Source organism: Perna viridis, chromosome 8 (genome assembly GCF_037379345.1).
Source record: "Perna viridis isolate PV_CMFRI_1.1 ecotype Kerala chromosome 8, ASM3737934v1, whole genome shotgun sequence".
NCBI lineage: Eukaryota > Metazoa > Mollusca > Bivalvia > Mytilida > Mytilidae > Perna > Perna viridis.
This window is the reverse complement of record NC_142452.1, coordinates 6,564,550-6,583,636: the sequence shown is the minus strand read 5'-3', so window position 1 is coordinate 6,583,636 and position 19,087 is coordinate 6,564,550. Positions and strand designations below refer to the sequence as shown.

General features: G+C 32.6%; 2 long non-coding RNA genes across 7 annotated transcripts; one reads left to right on the top strand and one right to left on the bottom strand.

The window, feature by feature from the left end:
• The first annotated feature begins 2,895 nt into the window (after nucleotides 1–2,895).
• Nucleotides 2,896–14,521, top strand: LOC148609116 (uncharacterized). 6 transcript variants are annotated; one of them, XR_015914466.1, is made up of 5 exons: nucleotides 7,347–7,713; nucleotides 9,721–9,909; nucleotides 10,511–10,860; nucleotides 12,060–12,129; nucleotides 13,742–14,521. It is a non-coding gene; the product is annotated as an uncharacterized LOC148609116 (long non-coding RNA). The 6 variants fall into 6 exon arrangements; XR_015914464.1 differs by lacking the exons at nucleotides 7,347–7,713; nucleotides 9,721–9,909; nucleotides 10,511–10,860 and adding an exon at nucleotides 2,896–3,026; XR_015914463.1 differs by lacking the exons at nucleotides 9,721–9,909; nucleotides 10,511–10,860 and having other exon boundaries at nucleotides 7,591–7,713.
• LOC148609117 (uncharacterized) lies at nucleotides 3,024–7,989 on the bottom strand. Its single transcript, XR_015914467.1, has 3 exons — nucleotides 7,777–7,989; nucleotides 5,498–5,693; nucleotides 3,024–3,326 (listed from the first exon to the last, which is right to left on the bottom strand). It is a non-coding gene; the product is annotated as an uncharacterized LOC148609117 (long non-coding RNA).
• Nucleotides 14,522–19,087: the final 4,566 nt, after the last annotated feature.

The following is a 19,087-nucleotide window of genomic DNA, read 5'->3' as shown; positions in this document are numbered from 1 at the left end:
ACCTTAGCATTGCTAGACATAAAACGTTTTAATTTACATAACACACCAAGTTTTCGATATCATCTTAGTTAAAACACGTATATGATAAGACCATGTCAAAGTACATTCTATATTAACTCCTAGGAGTTAATCAACAGTTTCAAGAATAAAATCATGAATTTCAATACGTATTTTTCTCCATTTTAACAACGTTTGTTTAATTCTAAATAACAAACATTGTGTTTTCTCTAAATTCATTGTTGATTTATTTCTTTTCATTCATTTCGTAGAATTAACCAGATCTGCTTTAAATTTGTATTCAATGATATCAATTGTAGCATGTGAATATTTCAAACATTTTGGATAATTATTTACATATGACATAAAAGTAAAGGTCCAAGTTTAAAACCTTGTGGGACACATATATGTATATTTTTATGGTGTATCAAAATACCATTCAAAGCAACACAATGCTGTCTATTACAAAGATAGGATTTGAACCATAAAAGTGATTTATCACAAATACAAATGTACCAACAGATTTCAACTTATATAATAATTTTATCATTTTAAAGCTACAATTCCAATTCATGGAGCGCAGTTCACGGTATTTTGGAACCTTAGGAAGGATTTTACGAAAGGGTTCGTTTTCCTTCGAAGCCCGTAATGACGTGAACGTAGAATCCATATTTGAATGGAGTGTTTTTACATATTTGTCATGTATAGGTCGTTTTGGTCGTTTAAAAAAAATCCCTGAAGTCCTCAATATCGAGGTCCTACAATACTTTATATTGTAGTTGAAAAGTTATTGTGAATTGTTTACTATAAATGATATGGGAACCCTCTCCCCCCGCCTGATAAAGTGTTGTTGATGTGAAATGTAATTGATAATTTGATTAATTACTGTCATATTATCAAGCGTAATGTATGGTTGCGAGTTGTGGAACAATTTCAAGTCCGTGGACATATCATCTCTGAACTGTTTCCAGCATTTTATAGTTAAAAGCATATATGACTGAAAAACTGCCACCAGATCAGATATGTGTGAAAGTATTTCACCAATAGTGAGTTACATACATAAAAAACTATTTTTCACCAGAAAGTGTGTTCTCTTAACAGTACGTACTTGACAAAACAAATTTTCCTATTGAGATTTTTTCCTGTCTTATGGATAACAACAGAAACCTATACAATTTTATTCCAGATATTGTGAGTATCTTGTGTGCCTACGAACTAACTGAATATCTCTCAGAATATGTCAGTGAAGGAGTTACTACCTCAAATTCACGATGGAAATCAATTGTACACAAAGCAAAAGATGACATGCAACTCAATGACTGGAGAAACCGCATTTCAGGCGATCCCAATTTCAATCATTTTGCGAGCATGCATAAAACTGTGTCAATTGCGAGTTTCTGGAAAAAATACAAAGTCATTTAAAGGCATTAGAAATGCATCCATTAATATCAAACTCATAACTGAAATTCCTTATTCAATTGGTCATATAGTCTGCAATGTTTTTACAGCAATTATACCGATGCCAAGGTTCACACGTGCTGTGCTTGCTCTTCCACAAAGAAATAGCATGAAATATGGAATGAGGTTATGGTAGAGAATTTTGATTTGCCACTGTGTCTTTAACTATTTTCTTATACGACAACGAAATATTAGTTCAAATTCTTCTCGGACGTGAACCTTCATTTAGTTTCAAAAGCGATGATTATTCATACTTTGTTCAACTGATTCTTTGGTAATGCACGACATGTCATTAGCAAATCATTTATTTGATTAAATTTTATAACTTCTTTTTGAGATCGCATTTTATATAGTATGTGTGATATATACATATATATTTAGTCATTGATTGTGTTATGTTCTTCTCTCCTTTAGTTTACTGTTGCTTTAATTTAATGTATCATTGTATAATCTCATTTATAAGGAAACAAATATATAAATGAATGAATAAATGCTTAATTGAAATTATTTGTCATGTAATTGTACTTCAATAATTACTTTTCAAAAGTAATTGACACAACTCTGGACTCACGGAGTACAAATAATCGTGTACAGTATACATAGTTTAATATCCAAAACTAGAATCATACTTACCACTGGCATCCCGGCATTACGTTTTCTTTAAGTACCACGGTACACAAGCGGCAGGTGTAACACTTGCAATGTCAACTTTTTTATGTATTTTTGGTTGTTTTATAGTTTCCAAATTAATTATCAAAATTTTCAAAACGTCCAACCTCCCAAAAAATGAAGTAAATTTTACTTGTACTCTTTCAGTATACGAACAAACCTATTTTAAATGGTTAATGCTACGCGTGCAAGTGGTCCATGCACTCAGTTTTAGTGGAGTCCGAGTGGCTCATTCAGTGTGTTACTTTATATATATTGTTTTGGTTATTTTATGTTCTTTGTTGTTTGTGTGTCTGTTTGCCATGTCTGGTCTTTGTCCCTGGATTCCATTCTTATGATTTACGCTAGAATCTTGGTGGCCTTGATTTCTCTTTGATAACCACACAGTCACAATTGTCAGTTAATGGCCTCTCTTTTCGTAATGTAAAAAACGCGCATGGAAATATCATCGATTTATAAACTCTAATTTATAGGCACGGTAATATTTTCTGATCATTTCACTATTAAAGTCATATTTGGAAACTTTTCATTGTGTAAAAAACTCGCATGGAAATATCATCGATTTATAAACTCTAATTTATAGGCACGGTGATATTTTCTGATCATTTCACTATTAAAGACATATTTGGAAAATGTCAAAACTATGTTATCAAATACATATTACTAAAATACTTATTTTGTTCCCATTGTACTTTTATCCAGAAAATCTATTATTGGACCTCTTATATACGTATAGTTAACATATGATCATTTGTAAAATTTTCTACATCTGTTGCTAAGATGTATATATAATTGGTGAATATAGTGAATGAAATATAAAATGAATAGAGGCAATGTCTTAAAAACGAAATGAAAATAATCATAATGGCGATACGGTAAAGAAGAACCAAACATATTCAAAAGTAAGTTAAATTCTATTGATTTAGCAGTTTGTTGTTTGTTAATATTTCATCCGTGTAATTAGTTAATGGAATATGCCAGTTTTTTTTAAGAACCTGCAGAGTTTCGTCTGTTCCTCCTACATGCGTGTTCTTTTTGTAATGGTACATGTATATGTATATATAAGTAGTGCAGTACATATGTGTTTGGAATGCCAATAAGGCAACCCCTTTACTTGAATAAGACTTGTATACCGATAAAACAAACAACAAGAGTATACCTTCTTATCTTCATGGAATACTACTCCATATCATCAGTAACATCTGGTCGGAAGTTGTAAAAAGAAGTGAAAAACGACTAACAATGCATGAGTATCTTCACACGAAGTTTACTTTTCTATAAAGCGATGGTAAGATTATTTTAACACGGTCAAGATCAGTTTTATATATTGCTAATCTTTGCTTGTCCGTCCAATCGTCCAACAACTTTTCGCACGATAGCTTTTACCAGTTAGTAATACTTACTTCGATTAGTTGATAAATTCCAATTTAAAGTTTTCGGGTTACGGAAAGTTATTCATAAGAAAGGGGTTCGTATTTTGCACAATATTTTCTTGCAACAATAAAAATGAAACCTTTGAAAGTGTATAAATCCATTATGGTACATGTAATCTTACTTTAATTCTTTAAAATTTTCATTTTTCGTTTGAAAATACTTAATATGTTAGAGATTTTGTAGATCTATCTAGCAGCCGTTAGCAAATCAGTGAAAAATTGCTTATTTATCAATTATGGTCTTTTAACGAAGTCAATATGTTATATGTGGACCTGTTCATATCAAATTGACCAAGAGGAAGTCCGAGGTCAATATAATCTAACAGATCCATATATAAAGTATTGACTGAATGAAAATCCTTAATTTATATATAACATATATTATAGATAATGTATTTTCTTTTTTTTTTTTTTTTGTCTACTTCATCTGCAGTGCTTCTGCCATGATTGTCTGAGAGTAATTACGGAACGGAACGGTTTATATCCGGATCTAAATGTAGAAGTACAGCGTCAATATACATATAATTAGAAACATAGCGTCAGTATATTTAAGGTTCTGCTAAAGTCAATATCTAGCACATTCCTTAATGAAATGTTTTCATTCATAGTTTTGATAATACATTAAATTAAAAACTGAAACATTGCTAAATGGATCTTTATATGTATATAACACAGAAGCACAAGTCAAACTTAGGAACAAAGGTTTTATAACTTCTATATAACATTAACAACAAAAATATAAACAACATATTTTAGAATAAATCTACAGCTGTCAAAAACAAGATTTGAAGTCTGAAATTCATATATTTTTGTTCCTCAATGTATAATGCAGTGCAAGCTAGCATTAATTTGCTTGAAAAAAATTCAATTTCTTTAAATTTAGATGAATTGAGATATTTTATACCATGATACAGCTAAATACCAATACCAATAAACATGAAATATTAAAGTTTTCGTCCAGATTTGTCACAAATAATTGCTAGCTTGCACTGCATTATTCATTTAGGAATAGAACTATATGAATTTCAGATGTCAAATCCTGGTTTTTGACAGCTGTAGATTTATTCTAAAGTATGTTGTTTACATTTTTGTTGTCAATGTTATATAGAAGTTATAAAACATTTGTTTCTAAGTTTGACTTGTGCGTGTGTGTCATATACATATAAAGATGCATTAAGCAATGTTTCAGTGCTAAATTTAATGCATTATTAAAACTATGAATGAAAACATTTCATTAAGGAATGTCCTAAATATTGACTTTAGCTGAACCTTAATAATAGAAACAAGGCTTCATGGACGTGAAATATCCTTTGCATCACGTGATCATAATAACCAATGAACAAAGAAGACTTATACACAATATGTATTATTATTCAATGTACATTGTGTTGTTAAAGTGTCAATAGGCAATTCTTTCATTTGCGGGGGCATTATCTGTGTCTCCTGAACACAGAGATGTATGTAGGGCAGTCCTACTTTGAGTGTTTTCGCTAACTACTTGTATCAAAATGGAGTGCGAGGACATCACTTTGTCTACGTGTAAAATTGAGTGTCAAAATTTCAAAAAGTTCTGAGACCCACTGAAAATCGGAGGTTTTACGGACTTTCCAAAAAGCTGTCAAAACTCTCTTCTACAAATAAAAACAATTAGGGTTTAAGTAATTAAAAAATGACTATTTTCTTCACCCCAGTTGACCCTGCTGTTGAACTTGCAAAACCTAAATTAACAAGTACAAGACAACATCTTCTCTACTGGTACCTTTGAAAGAGAGTTTATCTTGATTTCTGGGGGAGAGGTGAAGTTGTTTGAAACTACAGTGTAGCTTCTAACTTGTCTTTTTTTTATGTTTTGTCTAGTACTGGTATTTTGCACGTAACTATACATTTGTATTTCGGATTAAAGTAATGTTTATTTGCATAAGTTACTATTTAGCCTATACCTTCGCATCAGGTATTGTCATCCTCGTCACGTCATGTATTGTTATCTTCGTCACATCAGGCGTTGTAATCTACGTCACATCATGTCGTGTTATCTCCGTCAGATCATGTTCTGTCATCTCTGTCACATCAGGTATTGTCGTCTTCGTTACATCATGTATTGTCATCTCCGTCTCAAAGACTTGGGATTTGTCCTACCTTTTAGATAAGTACTGATATATCGAACTGTGTCTTCACACCACTGGGGCTCCACGATTAATGTAACAAATATTTCAGTAAAAATAGCAAGAGGCTCCCAGGGGTCTGAATCGCTCATCTGGTTAAATGTTTACCTTTCAAGGGCATAAACTCTAACATGGAGTCGTTCGAAAACTTTGATCCCACAAGCGTTTGTAGGCTTATCATGAGGATCATTTTAGCAACAGAAAGTTTCATTCTATCTATAATATTTTTCAAGATAAAGGCTGAAAACTGTAAGTTTTAAACACCATGCTTCACTTTTCAAGGGCAATAACTCTTACATGGAGTCGTCAGACAACTTTGATCCCTTGGAGACTTTTGGGGCCTTATAATAGTAGTTTTTAAGATATTGACTGAAAACTGCTAAAGACATATTTTATTTCCTTTCAAGGGCAATAACTCTTACAAGGAGCCTTCCGAAAATTTTGATCCCCATAAGCGTTTGTAGGCCTTATCATATGGATCGTTTCAGCATCAGAAAGTTTCGTTCTATCTATCATAGTGGCTGAAAACTAAATAAGCATCATTTTTCACCTTTCAAGGACAATAATTCTTACATTGAGTCGTCAGACAATTTTGGTTCCTTGAAAACATTTTGGGCCTTATAATAAAGATCATTTCAGCAATTGAAAGAATTTGGCTCAGCCTAAAGGTTTGTTTTGAAGATATATGCAAAACAAAAATAAAGTCTGACATCTATGCTCTGTTTTAGTGACAGCGGCTATGTTTTATAATGGATCAAAAATCCCCACATCAGTTATATGCAGGATACCCCAAGGAAAATCCTTACCAAGTTTGGTTTCAATTGGTCAAGTAGTGTCAAAGGAGAAGATTTTTGAAAGAAATAATATTAAAAAATAACAAAAAAAGCATAGAAAAAGGCAATAACTCCAACTCAGCTTCACAGATTAATACGAAAATTCGCCACAGGGATATCTCATTACGCTGAACACTTTTACCTAGTGAGAATTTGGCTAAACCTAAAGGTTTTGGAGGCATATGCGAAAGAGTACTGTCTGACCCCTTTGTTAAATTTTAGTGATGACGGCCATTTTTTTGACTAATCAAAAATCCCCATATCAGTTCTATGTAGGATACCCCAAGGAATATTCATAGCAAGATTGGTTCTAATTTGTCAAGTAGTGTCAGAGGAGAAGAGTCTTAAAAGCTGTATGCCTTGTTTCCATGCCCGGTTTAAAGTTCAAAGTTAAAATACTATTAAATCGACTTATTTTTCTGTTATTCATATTTGACTGACATAAATGTACATGTACTATTCCACTGTCTCACCGATTTTACCTACAACATTAATGTGTGATGCAGAAACATTTATTCTAATTCAAAGTTATTTTGATGTTTGGTGAGGAAAAAAAGGAGTGCAATCTCAATAAAATGATTGTGGCTGTATTCGCGGATTTCAAACGTATTGGAATTGATGGTTATATTTTGTTGGAGATTGCAGTTAATTCCATCGGGGTACCAGATAGTACATGTACGCGTATTTGTATGATATAATTACGTTCCTGATGACCTACGATCTACAAGGCGACCTTGGACAAGTGACGAGACATGTAAACATGGTAAACACATCCCATTTATCATTCAACATAAAAACTTAAAACACTCGTTTGTTAATAGATCTAGTAAATTTCGGAATTGTCTGAACATTTTTGTTCATATTTATTCGGATTGTTCATAATATCCTTAACGATTTTATCTACTCCATTTGTGACAACACACATTCTTTTCACACAGCAACATATAGAGGTCCACCAAAAGTTTATTATAACCAGTATATATATATGTACTTAGAATCCGGGTCGCTTCTGAGAATTTTTTGTTGTCTCCAACAAAAATACCGGAATTAATGGTGCGTGATATTGTTTTACGTTGTAAATAATGAATCTTAACACAGTTTATGTAAAGGAATATATTTTTACATTCTTATGATTTTATAATGACAAAATGTACTGTTAAGGTAGGTGTAACTTCTAATTTTTCAAACGTATTTTGCATTTTAAATGTTTAATAGTTTACTTACTGAAGGTACTTTATCAAATAAAATGATAGAGCTGATTTTGTTAATCACACTGATGTTCCAGGATTAACTATCCAGAAATTGGTACAACAAACTGTTTCACCTATACATGTATACAAAAGGTGAAAACGAAACAAGACATACAGAGGCCAGAAATTCCTGGTTAGGGATAGGCGCAAAAAATGCGGCGGGGATAAAGAACTTTGGTGTGATCACAACCACCCCCCCCCCCCGTTTTAAAATCTTGTCACTGTGGAAAAGTACTACACAATTAAATACACGTCAAATCAGTTCAAAAAGGTCGGAGTCCCTTGTTACAACGGAAATAAAGAAACTGAATATAAATTACACCAATGCACTAAGAAGTAAAGTCCCCATCTTATGTAAAATCAATCCCAGTTCTTCCATTGCAGGGTTGAGAACCACGGTACATCATGAAGCATTAAAATAGGACACAACTCATGTCATGCCAAAGACTGATTTTCAAAATATTGTGTTAATTTCTATGGAAAGACTCTATGTACCCAAAAAATGTTATCATGTCACTAACTAATGGATCTATTCAGCGGTTTAGTTAACTTACTATTATCGAACTTTCCGTGCATTGTGTAGAATATTAACATAAAACATGGGTGAGAGATACCCACACATATTATTCATGTACTGAAGAGTGAGTTCCTTGTATCGGTTAAAAAAATTTGTGAAAGTTTTTACGATATCGAAAACCTTGATGTAGTAATTTCTCGGTTAAACACATGTATAAAGATTCTTTTCTTTAAAATCCGAAACATTGATACAAATAAGAAACTACATGTATATCGAAAATGTTGATCGACCGAATCTGTTCTTGAGATGTTTCCAATTTCCATAAAATTGTTGTTGTGACCGAAAGGGTAAACTGTTGGTAACTGCCTTATCTTTATCGATAGAAGTATACCGACGACTTTTGTTACTGCAAGTATTTGCAACAGTAGTGTTTTCGAATATTGAGTCTTCAGGGTACATTATATGAAAGATTAGTAAATTGAATTTTCAACTGTTACTTAATTTTATTTTTGTTACACGTTAAAGCAAAACACGGCGGCTAGAAAATTGGTCTTGAAGCGAAAACTGATTGACTGTACTGTGTTAAATATAGAGCGCTATCATCACGAATTTCCCGACTGAATACATAAAGTAAAAAACAACAATGGACAAAGCAAAAAGACAGGGTATATCCGGTTAGCACTCTATTCTATATTTGACTATATAATAGTATGGGGCTCAAAGATGGAATGGAAAATCAGTAAGGTCTAAAAAACGGAACATAAGGAAGTTCTCCCTCGGACTTGCACTCCAAGAACTGAAATGATATAAGAGCATAAGGGAATATTGTATACCCTTGTCCCTTGTTTGTGTACAAGTATTGACATGTTTGTCCGTCAGTAGGTACACTGTCAGAGAAACTATATAACTACATATAAATGTCGGAGTTCATGTTTTCACGAAATAAGATGATATTGTTATCTGCCTGTTAACGGAAATAAATAGGTTTTTCTGAATGAAGCTGGCGTATGTATCTCCCTTCGATTGCATGGTAACAAACATTCTAAATGATCATGGTTTGTTCGGTCGAACATTCCCCCTAGATATGCACCTCTATAAAGACATGAATAAAGTAATAGATTAAATTTCTGTTTATCAAATGTTGTGTTCTTCATACATGTACTTGTAATAGTGGTTAACCACAGTATAGTGCAATCTTTGTCATGGACACTTTCTAAGTTTAATCAACTCTCACTTTACATTTATTTCAATGTTAAAAAATCTAGGATTTTGGGTTAAACTTAGGGGGGGACATTACTAACAACAGTGTGTCAAAGAACCTTTCCTAAATAATACTACACTTATTGTGATTCTATGAGAAGAAATATTTCAATAAATAACCTAATTATTTGTTTCTCGTAGATTGTAGGAATACGAATAGCCACGGTTGGTACAAATGTTGGAACCGGACACCTTTCTACAGGAAATCTGTTTGGAATATTGTTAATTAGATTTCTGATTCGTTGGTCTATTTGGGTTATTTGATATTAACCAATTTGGAACTGTAAACTGTAACGTCATAGACTTTAACTCAGATATTCTATTAATAAGGTCTGTAACCGACATGAAGTAAAATTATAAAGACTTACTGATTAATTCATGTGTGCTTTGCGTAAACTGCATCAACTGCAAATACTCGTTTTTATATCGAAACATTTGTCACTATGTAACATACTGAAGACGATTTTCTGGTAACAAAAGTCCGAGAGCATTTACCCCTTAATCATATCTCTACTTTTGAACATTGATGAAAAAAAAACATATTTATTTAACAAGTAAAATGAACTTTTTTAATACAAAAAATTAGTGCGTAAAACACTTGTTTGGGTGGCATAAGAACTTCGGTTGGATATTAAATACAGAATTTTACTATGAATATCAATACAAATATTGACAGTTATGAGAAAAAGACAGATACATGTATACATTGGATCATAATTATTCATATATTTTTAAACGGACAATTACAAATGTGTACACTTACACTTTTTTGAACATTCTGCATTTTCCGTACCTCTGTATGATTAACACAAGTTGTAGGTTAATGTCACTATATCTGTAAGTTGTCATTCAGTTGTCCATTTACTTTTATTTTTTTGTGTGCATTATTTTAGTTACTTTATGTTCTTTGTTGTGTGTGTCTGTTTTTCAGGTCTCGTCTTTGTCCCTGGATTACATTTTTTTGATTTCCGCTAGAATCTTGGTTCCCTTGATTTCTTTTTTGCAATACAGTATACCGAAGAGAGATGAATATCTCAATATTATGAGGCCATGAACAACAAACAATCCTGATTATCTCGCCATTGTATCGTGACAAAGTTTGGACAGGTTTTTAGGTTTTACTGAATTATAGATATACTTTACCAGAGATAAAAGGTCACAGAATGAACTACCAAAACACTCTACAGTTATCTATGACAATAATAAGTTTGACGTTGTAGAATTATCAGTTGGATTGCAATGGAAGGTTCCTTTGACATTGGCGTTGGTGGTCCATTAGAAGTAAGCGTATTTTGATGGTATCACAAAGTTGTACATTGTATTATGTAATAATGAATTGATTATAAATGAGGTATATTCATTATAAAAGTATTTACTATTTCGTTATGGTGTATAGAACTACTATCTAATGAATTTAGAAAACAACTTCACCATGCTGTTATTATTACCTTGTCTTATAATCGTCGTTTTTCAATGCAATAATTACGTTGGACAATGTCTATTGAATGTATTTTTGCGATGTCGTTATTATGTTGAACTTTTTCTGATGAACCTAGGTTTTATGTCATTACTATGAGTTGGATTCCATTTTCTAATTTTTTTTTCATATTCCGCCAAGATTTATCATGCAAGGGCAAAAATGGAACTTACTGTCCTACACGTTAAAAAAAATTCTGTATACAGAATCTCGATCTGTAGTCAATATCATGTCGAAAAGATTCTATTTGTCGTTGTGTACGAACTGTTCATTCATTGCATATTCGCTTGATAAAAGGGAGATAATCAGGATATAGCTTTTAGATTGATTCTTGTGCACCAAGACTTAATTTATTCCCAACCCAGTACCATGGCTCGGAAGCTACATGTAACGTATAGTTATTTTATATATGTTGTTAAGAATGTTTCAGAGTTTTTCATATAGAGTATCGTTAGTGACAGGAATAGTTCATTACTTTGTTTTAGGGAGTAATATTGATCTTGTACACTTATTCTATTTTAACTTTCACTTACAATATCTTTGGTTTGAAAAAAAAATACAAATAAAATACCATTTATCTACCTTACATTAAAGATAAAAATGTAATATTTTGTGCAAAAGAATCATTTAACGTTAATCTTAGGCAGACACTTAATGGAATATTATCAGCCGGACAGCTACTGGAATATTCTGAGGTGGACAGCTTATGGATTTTTCTCAAGTTGTCCATTATTTCAATTTATATAGGCACGAGGGCTGTCGAGCACATGTTTTTGTTTAGCGTATTATTTGAAACCTAATTTACATAAACAGTTATAAACGAACGTCATTGGAAATAATACTTATACTTTTACAACTATATTTATTCAGATTGACGACCAACCTGTTGCCCTTTTTATCAATCATTACAAAAAATTTCTCTAAACGAACATGATTTAAGTAAATCAATTGTATAAGTAAACAGGTGCATCTGATACTGTAACGGCTTGTGTTATTTATTCAGTTAATAAAGATACAGAAAATAATAAATGGAAACTGAACATATAGAGCTCACAGAATTTAAAGAAGTCGAGGTACCGTACTTTTTTAAATTTATTACCCCAGAAAGTGCTTTGTAACCCCTGTTTATATGCTTTAGCTAAATTATTTTGCTTTTTTTCTAATCCCCATATTAATGCATGATCATGAGCGATAGACCTATCCCAAGTGACCCATATAAGTATTTCTGAGAAGGAATAAATGGGTGGTGTACGTTTCTGATGTGGTTCATAAAAGCCACAAGTAAAAGTGTAATTTGTTCTCTGCATTATTGTACTGCGTTTATTTGAGAACAGGTGTAAAATATCTACCAATACATAATAAATTCCAATGGGGACAACAGATAGTAAAACAAATTATAACCACACACTTGTAAAAAAAATCAAAAAAGCTGTTACATGTACAAATGAGATACATGTACCTATGTACATAAACAAGAATACAACCATTAAGATGACAAGTGTACATGAAGAAAATGTTAGTTGTACAGGTTCATATACAATTAAGAAGGTACTACATGTATAAAAAAATAAATGACAAATTAAAAGGGGGAAATAAACATAATTAATCAATAATACACATGTAACACACATTGTAGACTTGAATATGGGGTTTGACTAATATTTATTTGTTTTACAGAAAAAAAATAGTATATATAGGGATATATGGCATTGTTTAAAAAGAATTTAGACGAAGAACCCAGTTCAAGAGAGTTCGCCCTCAAGAAGGGAGTCTTCTGACTCTTTCTTCTTATTGTTTGTACGTTGCTATTGTATTGCGATTGCTGAATAATAAAAGTACCAGTCGTACGTCTGCTAGCAGTAACAGATGCTTTCTGATATATACTTCTGTGTGTTTGCAGACTTCTTTTGATTCTGGTACAATTACCTTAATTTCCCACAAGAAGTTAGGGTGGACAACTACAGAATTGATGTCATATTAAACGTTGATAAAATATCGAAAAAAAAAAATCAGCAAAATGCAATTCCTTAATGACTTTTAAATTTCCGACTTAAATGAGAAGCCTCATACAGTGAGAAGTGTGATGATTGGATGAACATGGAGTAAGGGAAATTGAAGTGATAAACTAAACTCCTAATAGTCTATTTAAAGACTGCACATCTGTTTAGTGCAGACTTCCTTGTCTATGTATGGGAAGATGCAATGTTTTATACTTTCTCAAACATGTATGAAAATCAATCTCTGTATTATTATGCTGTTGAAAGAGAAAATTAATCATTACTACATTATTATGTTATTATAATCTTACGAAATTACTTTAAGAAATCAATGTGATTCAATAACTACATCTAGGTCACATAAAATATAACAATAAATATTATACCCCCCGCCATATGAGGAGTTGGTTGGTTGGTTTGTTTGTTTGTTTGTTTGTTTGTTTTTTTTTGTCCGTTTTTTTATTTTTATTCTTCCCTGCCCTTTTTTAATATCTGCAAGCTTTTTTTCAATTATTGAATTGCTGAAGAGCGTCGACATTTGATTGGTTTACATTACACTGAACCAAGATCCACGTTACCCTATAATTATGCTAGTTTTTAAATTAAGACATAACTTAAACGAACCTCCGTCCCGGGGTAAAAAATGATTTTCATAAATCCTGCATGCATTATTGACTTTATGTTTCAGGTACAAGAAGAGGATATTTTCGCAACAGAGAAACATGAACCGTCCAAAAGGAAGATGAGTTTACTATGGAGGGCGGCGGAGGTGATCACGATCACTGCAGTTGTCCTCCTTATCAGCTTTATCATTAGAAAAGCCATAGGCAGCAAATACCTTCAACCAGATCATCACTGAAATCACCGGAAGTCGTCACTTGGAGTCATTTTCTTCGACGTAGTCTTACCTCCATGATCAAGTCGTGTTGAAATATGTAATAAAATTATTTCATGAATTGGAAAGATTCCAATAGAAGATACTTTAGGCAAATTTCTGACCATTTGCGGATATGAGGAATTCGGCCAGTTTGGAAGTTTGTCATGTACTTTACCAGTACTTCTGGTTAACACTTCCAGATCTTAGTCTTTTGGCCCGCAATTTATGTTGTCACTATTTCTTCTACACTTGATTCGATTTTATTTTTAATGTTCTTTTTTCGTTTTTCGTTATAAATAGAAATGCTTACATTTAACGAACGACCATAAGTTTTATTCAGAAACTAATTCGATAATTATATTCATGAGCAAATCAGGATTTACAACATCGACATAAAAAGGACGTCGTAGACGCTCCGCTTCTACATTTAGCAGCTGTATAGCAGCTGTAGGACTTTTTAGTGAAGTGGTTGACAATTTTTAAATGGTTTATACGTATACATGTATGTTATTCTTTAACCAATATTAATTCGGCATAATATTTTTATTTTTTCTTGTTTAAAATTAATCGCAATAAAATTTACATTTATTATATAGTGTTTGGTTCCATCTGCATAGATTAATGATATGGCCAGGACTGTTAATGGATTCATGATATATTTGGTGTTGTCACTTCGAAGATTTATTGACCTTAATTCAACAAAATTAGTAATGAACATTCAGAAAAATGTATACACACTTAGGATATGGATTCAGTAGAATTTCTTTGATTAACTTTCTTTTTCCCCATATTTGTTTTTTTTTCTTCTTCTGTGTGGTAGAAACTGAATTGTCAATTTGTGGGTCTAGCAATAGGTTTGGTCTACAAACACCACAAACACAAACAAAAACCAGCTGAAAAAAATGGAACATAGATTCTAGGGGTAAACAAAAGAATTCAATCCAGGGACAAAGCCAAGATAGGGAAAATAGACACACACAATAAAGAGTAATTAAGGGATCCAAGATTAAAGAGGTAATCAAAAGAAAGTAGGCCAGGAAGAAAGACCAGACAGGAAAAACAAACACAGACAACAAAGACCACGTAATAACTAATATAACACGTATAAAGAAATAAAAGGAAATGAGCAACTCGGACTTAACTAGAATCCGAGACCATTGATCCGATGCACCGGTAGGTTAAGCGTCCTCTGATTTTCTAGGGACACCTGCCGTGTTGCCCTTAAAAGGCAAAGTCAGGGGTAGAAGAAAGAGGAAAGGAAAACTATGACACGGTGAACAAATCGGTTCTCATGGTTCAGATAATACACGGTAACAATCTACGAGTTCATGATGACGAACATAAAACTTCTGTAGTGATGACTTCAATCTTGTAGCAACATAACCCTGTTCCAGAAGCCTAACTGTAAGTTTTGCGTGGTTAAAAATATCTGTGTAGTTACGGCAAGCTCTGGTACAGCATAAGATTTGAGATATGAAAACTCCATACGCAGGTGCTAAAGGTGTGCTGTCACAAATGAAAAGAGAGTTGACAATATTGAATGAAAAGTCATCGCGTTTATCGTATAGTTTAATCATCAGCAGTTTTCCTTTTCCATCGATCTCTAAGTGTAGGCGGAGAATATGAAGTGATGAAAATATCACGTACAAAGAAACAGAAGTAAATGAGGAAATTGGACTCAACCAAAAACATTGAGCATAGCCCAGGTGATCCGGTAGGGTAATTATCCTCTGCTTTTTAAGAAACAAGTGACTAATTAAATGTCAAGTACGGGGTAGACGAAAGAGGTAATTAAAGTATGATAAATCAGTTCTCATGGTGCAGATGGAAAATTTGCACTAAATGTCAAAATGAAATACCAGGTCTCTGAAAACACAAACAAAAGTAAAATAAAAAAAATAAAAAAAACAAGAAAAAAAAAAAACAAACAAAACAAAACAAAACAAAACAAAACAAAAAACAAACAAAAAAAGAACAACAACAAAAAAAGAACAACAAAAAAAAAAAAAAAAACAATAAAAAAAAACAGTCAAGTACCTTCTTAAACCTCCAAACCTTTCATGTACATGTTTTATTTACAGAAAAGTTAATGAAGAATACAACATGAACATTTCAGTAAAAATAACTATGAAAATATGAAATGAAACCTTCTCTAAAACAAAGTAACAAATCCAAACGGATAACGATTTACCCATAACACAAAGGATTGTAAAAGTATGTTAAGAAATGTTAAGGAATGGGCAATACGAAATAATTTTTTGAATCGTTTGAATTACAACAGAGAAACCCATGAGCTGCTTATATGTTTTGTTTGTTTGTTGGGGTTTAACGTCCGAGCAGCAATATTTCAGCTATATTCAGACGATGATCATGAAGTGGATGATAAAATGAACATGAAATGAAAAAGGGATGGGACACAAGGACAATGGGGTCAAAAAATTTTGATTGCCACTGGAAATAGGGAGAGGTGGGTAGGGTCGGGCAATCTAGCCTCCTGTGGCGGAGCCCCATGGTTCCCACTCTGGGAGAATACCACAGCAGGGTTCTTTAACGTGCGAGGAACGTGGCATCTTTCCCAACACGGTGTACCACGGTTCTGGTCGCTATAGATTTGAAATGTTCGCGCTCACACGATTTCTAAACGTAAATCATTTTGGAAAATTTATACTGAGATAATATTGTGTCGGAGACACTCGTTTGATTTTTATATTGACAAATTAAACACATTGAGCAAGAATAACAAGATCATTTAAAAAATAAAATGCTGATTTCTTTTTAATTGGCAGAAATATTTCATTCGTCGCAACCTAGAAAAAGGATAATAATACTGCCATTTTTTAAAATATTTCATATACAAGAATTTTAGACCATTATTGAAATTAAAACTATTCGCATCCTTAGAATCTGCACAAATATATCATTTTTGAGTAATTGAACTGAAATCAATACGTCACAGCCAAACATAAGATACTTTTTTGACAATTTTAATATTTTAAACAATAATATTAGACCATTAATGATATTTTGAGTATTCGCACACATTTAATTTGCAAACAATATCTCATTTTCAAGAATTTGGTCTGAAATATATGCATCACAGCCATCAACATAATAATGATATAGACAATTTTAACATTTTTACAACAATTTTAGACCAAATAGGTATATTAAAAGTATTTGAACACATACACTTTGCAAAAATATGTCATTTTGAAGAATCTTGACTGAAATATGAGTGTCGCAACCACCAACGGGATACAAATACTGCCAGTTTTAATACTTTTAACAATACTTTGGTGGGTATGTCAAGTGATCGTTGAAACGAAAGTATCATGGTGGGTCTGCAAAGTGTTCTTTGAAACAGAGGTATCGTGATGGGTCTGCTAGGTTTCTTTGAAACAGAGGTACTATGATCGATCCGCCAAGTGTTCTTTGAAACCGAGATAAAATGTTGATTCTGCCAAGTGATCTTTGAAACAGAACTATAATGGTAGGTCTGCAAAGTGTTCTTTGAAACAGAGGCACCATGATGGATCTGCCAATTGTTCTTTGAAACAGAGGTAAAATGATCGGTCTGCCAAGTGTTCTTTGAAACAGAGGTAAAATGATGGGTTTACCAGAGTTCTTTGAAACAGAGGAACCATTGATCAGTCTGCCAAGTGTTCTTTGAAACAGAGGTAAAATGATGGGTCTGCCAAGTGTTTTTTGGAACAGAGGTAAAAAGATCCGTCTGCCAATTGTTCTTAGAAATAGAGGTAAAATGATTGCTCTGTCAAGTGTTCGTAGAAATAGAGGTAAAATGATCGCTCTGTCAATTGTTCTTAGAAATAGGGGTAAAATGATCGCTCTGTCAATTGTTCTTAGAAATAGAGGTAAAATGATCGTTCTGTCAATTGTTCTTAGAAATAGAGGTAAAATGATCGCTCTGTCAATTGTTCGTAGAAACAGAGGTAAAATGATAGGTCTTCCAAGTGCTCTTTGAAACAAGTTTTCATGGTGGGTCTGCAAAGTGTTCTTTGAAACAAGGTATTATGGTGGGTCTGCAAAGTGTTCTTTGAAATAGAGGTAAAATGATCGGTTTGCCAACCCTGTCAAAATATCATGTTTAATTACTCACACCCATAATTATGGACGCCAACGATATACTGTCAAAGGTTTACTCTACAACTGACGAGAACCACATGTTCAAGACCCACATGGGTGTTTCTTATTTGGTTATACTCTTATCTATTGTAATAGTTGATTTTGGTACAATGTACACCAAACGTCCACATGACAAGCAAAAAAAAAAAAAAATCGTGCGTGACCCTCTTCACTACAATTATGTCTATAGTAATGTATACGGACGGGGTATACTTTAACAAGATGTACAAACAATACCGACCGACTATTTTATGATGGCAACATTAAAAGAGTAACCAAGAACATAAAGTAACTAAAATCATACATACAAAGTAACAAAAGCAAATGAGCAACTCGAACTCCATTAAAAACTGGGAGCATGGAAAAAATGTGCGACATTGCCGTTCTGTTTGCTGACCATAGGCTTTAAAAAAATGGACGCTATAAATGATTGAAACCATCAAACGCCTGGGAAATCTGACTGTAAAGAGTAATAACAACATTAGATAACGTATAGGCAAAATCTATGCAACAGGCAAAAAGGAATAGTTTAGTTAAAAAAATGGAAAGTTCATATATCAAATAGCACTAACAAGACAAAGTTCAAAAAGTAGAAAATAACTAAAATTATAATTTTTGGTACAATTATTTCCGAAAGAAATATTGGGTTAAACCAGGATTTAGCGTTAAGCCTCCAGCTTCCATTACGGATTTATGTTTCAGGTATATTATAGTAGTAACTGACAGCACAAAATTGCCATCAGGCAAAAATTGTAGTATAGCCAAAACAGTACAAATATATTTATTTTGATGATGTGAATATCCATGGTCTAGTCTACAGCGTAAACGCACACCCTGTATCTATTTATGGTCTAACAAATAGACTTCCCCTGGTCGATGTGAATATGTTTTTTCAACAAGTTCTTCAACGTATATCTTCTTTAATATACACACATATTATTTTGAAAAAAAAATGAGAAAAAAGATTATGCAGGAGAATAAATCAAATCAACTTCCTCTAATTTTCATTTAATT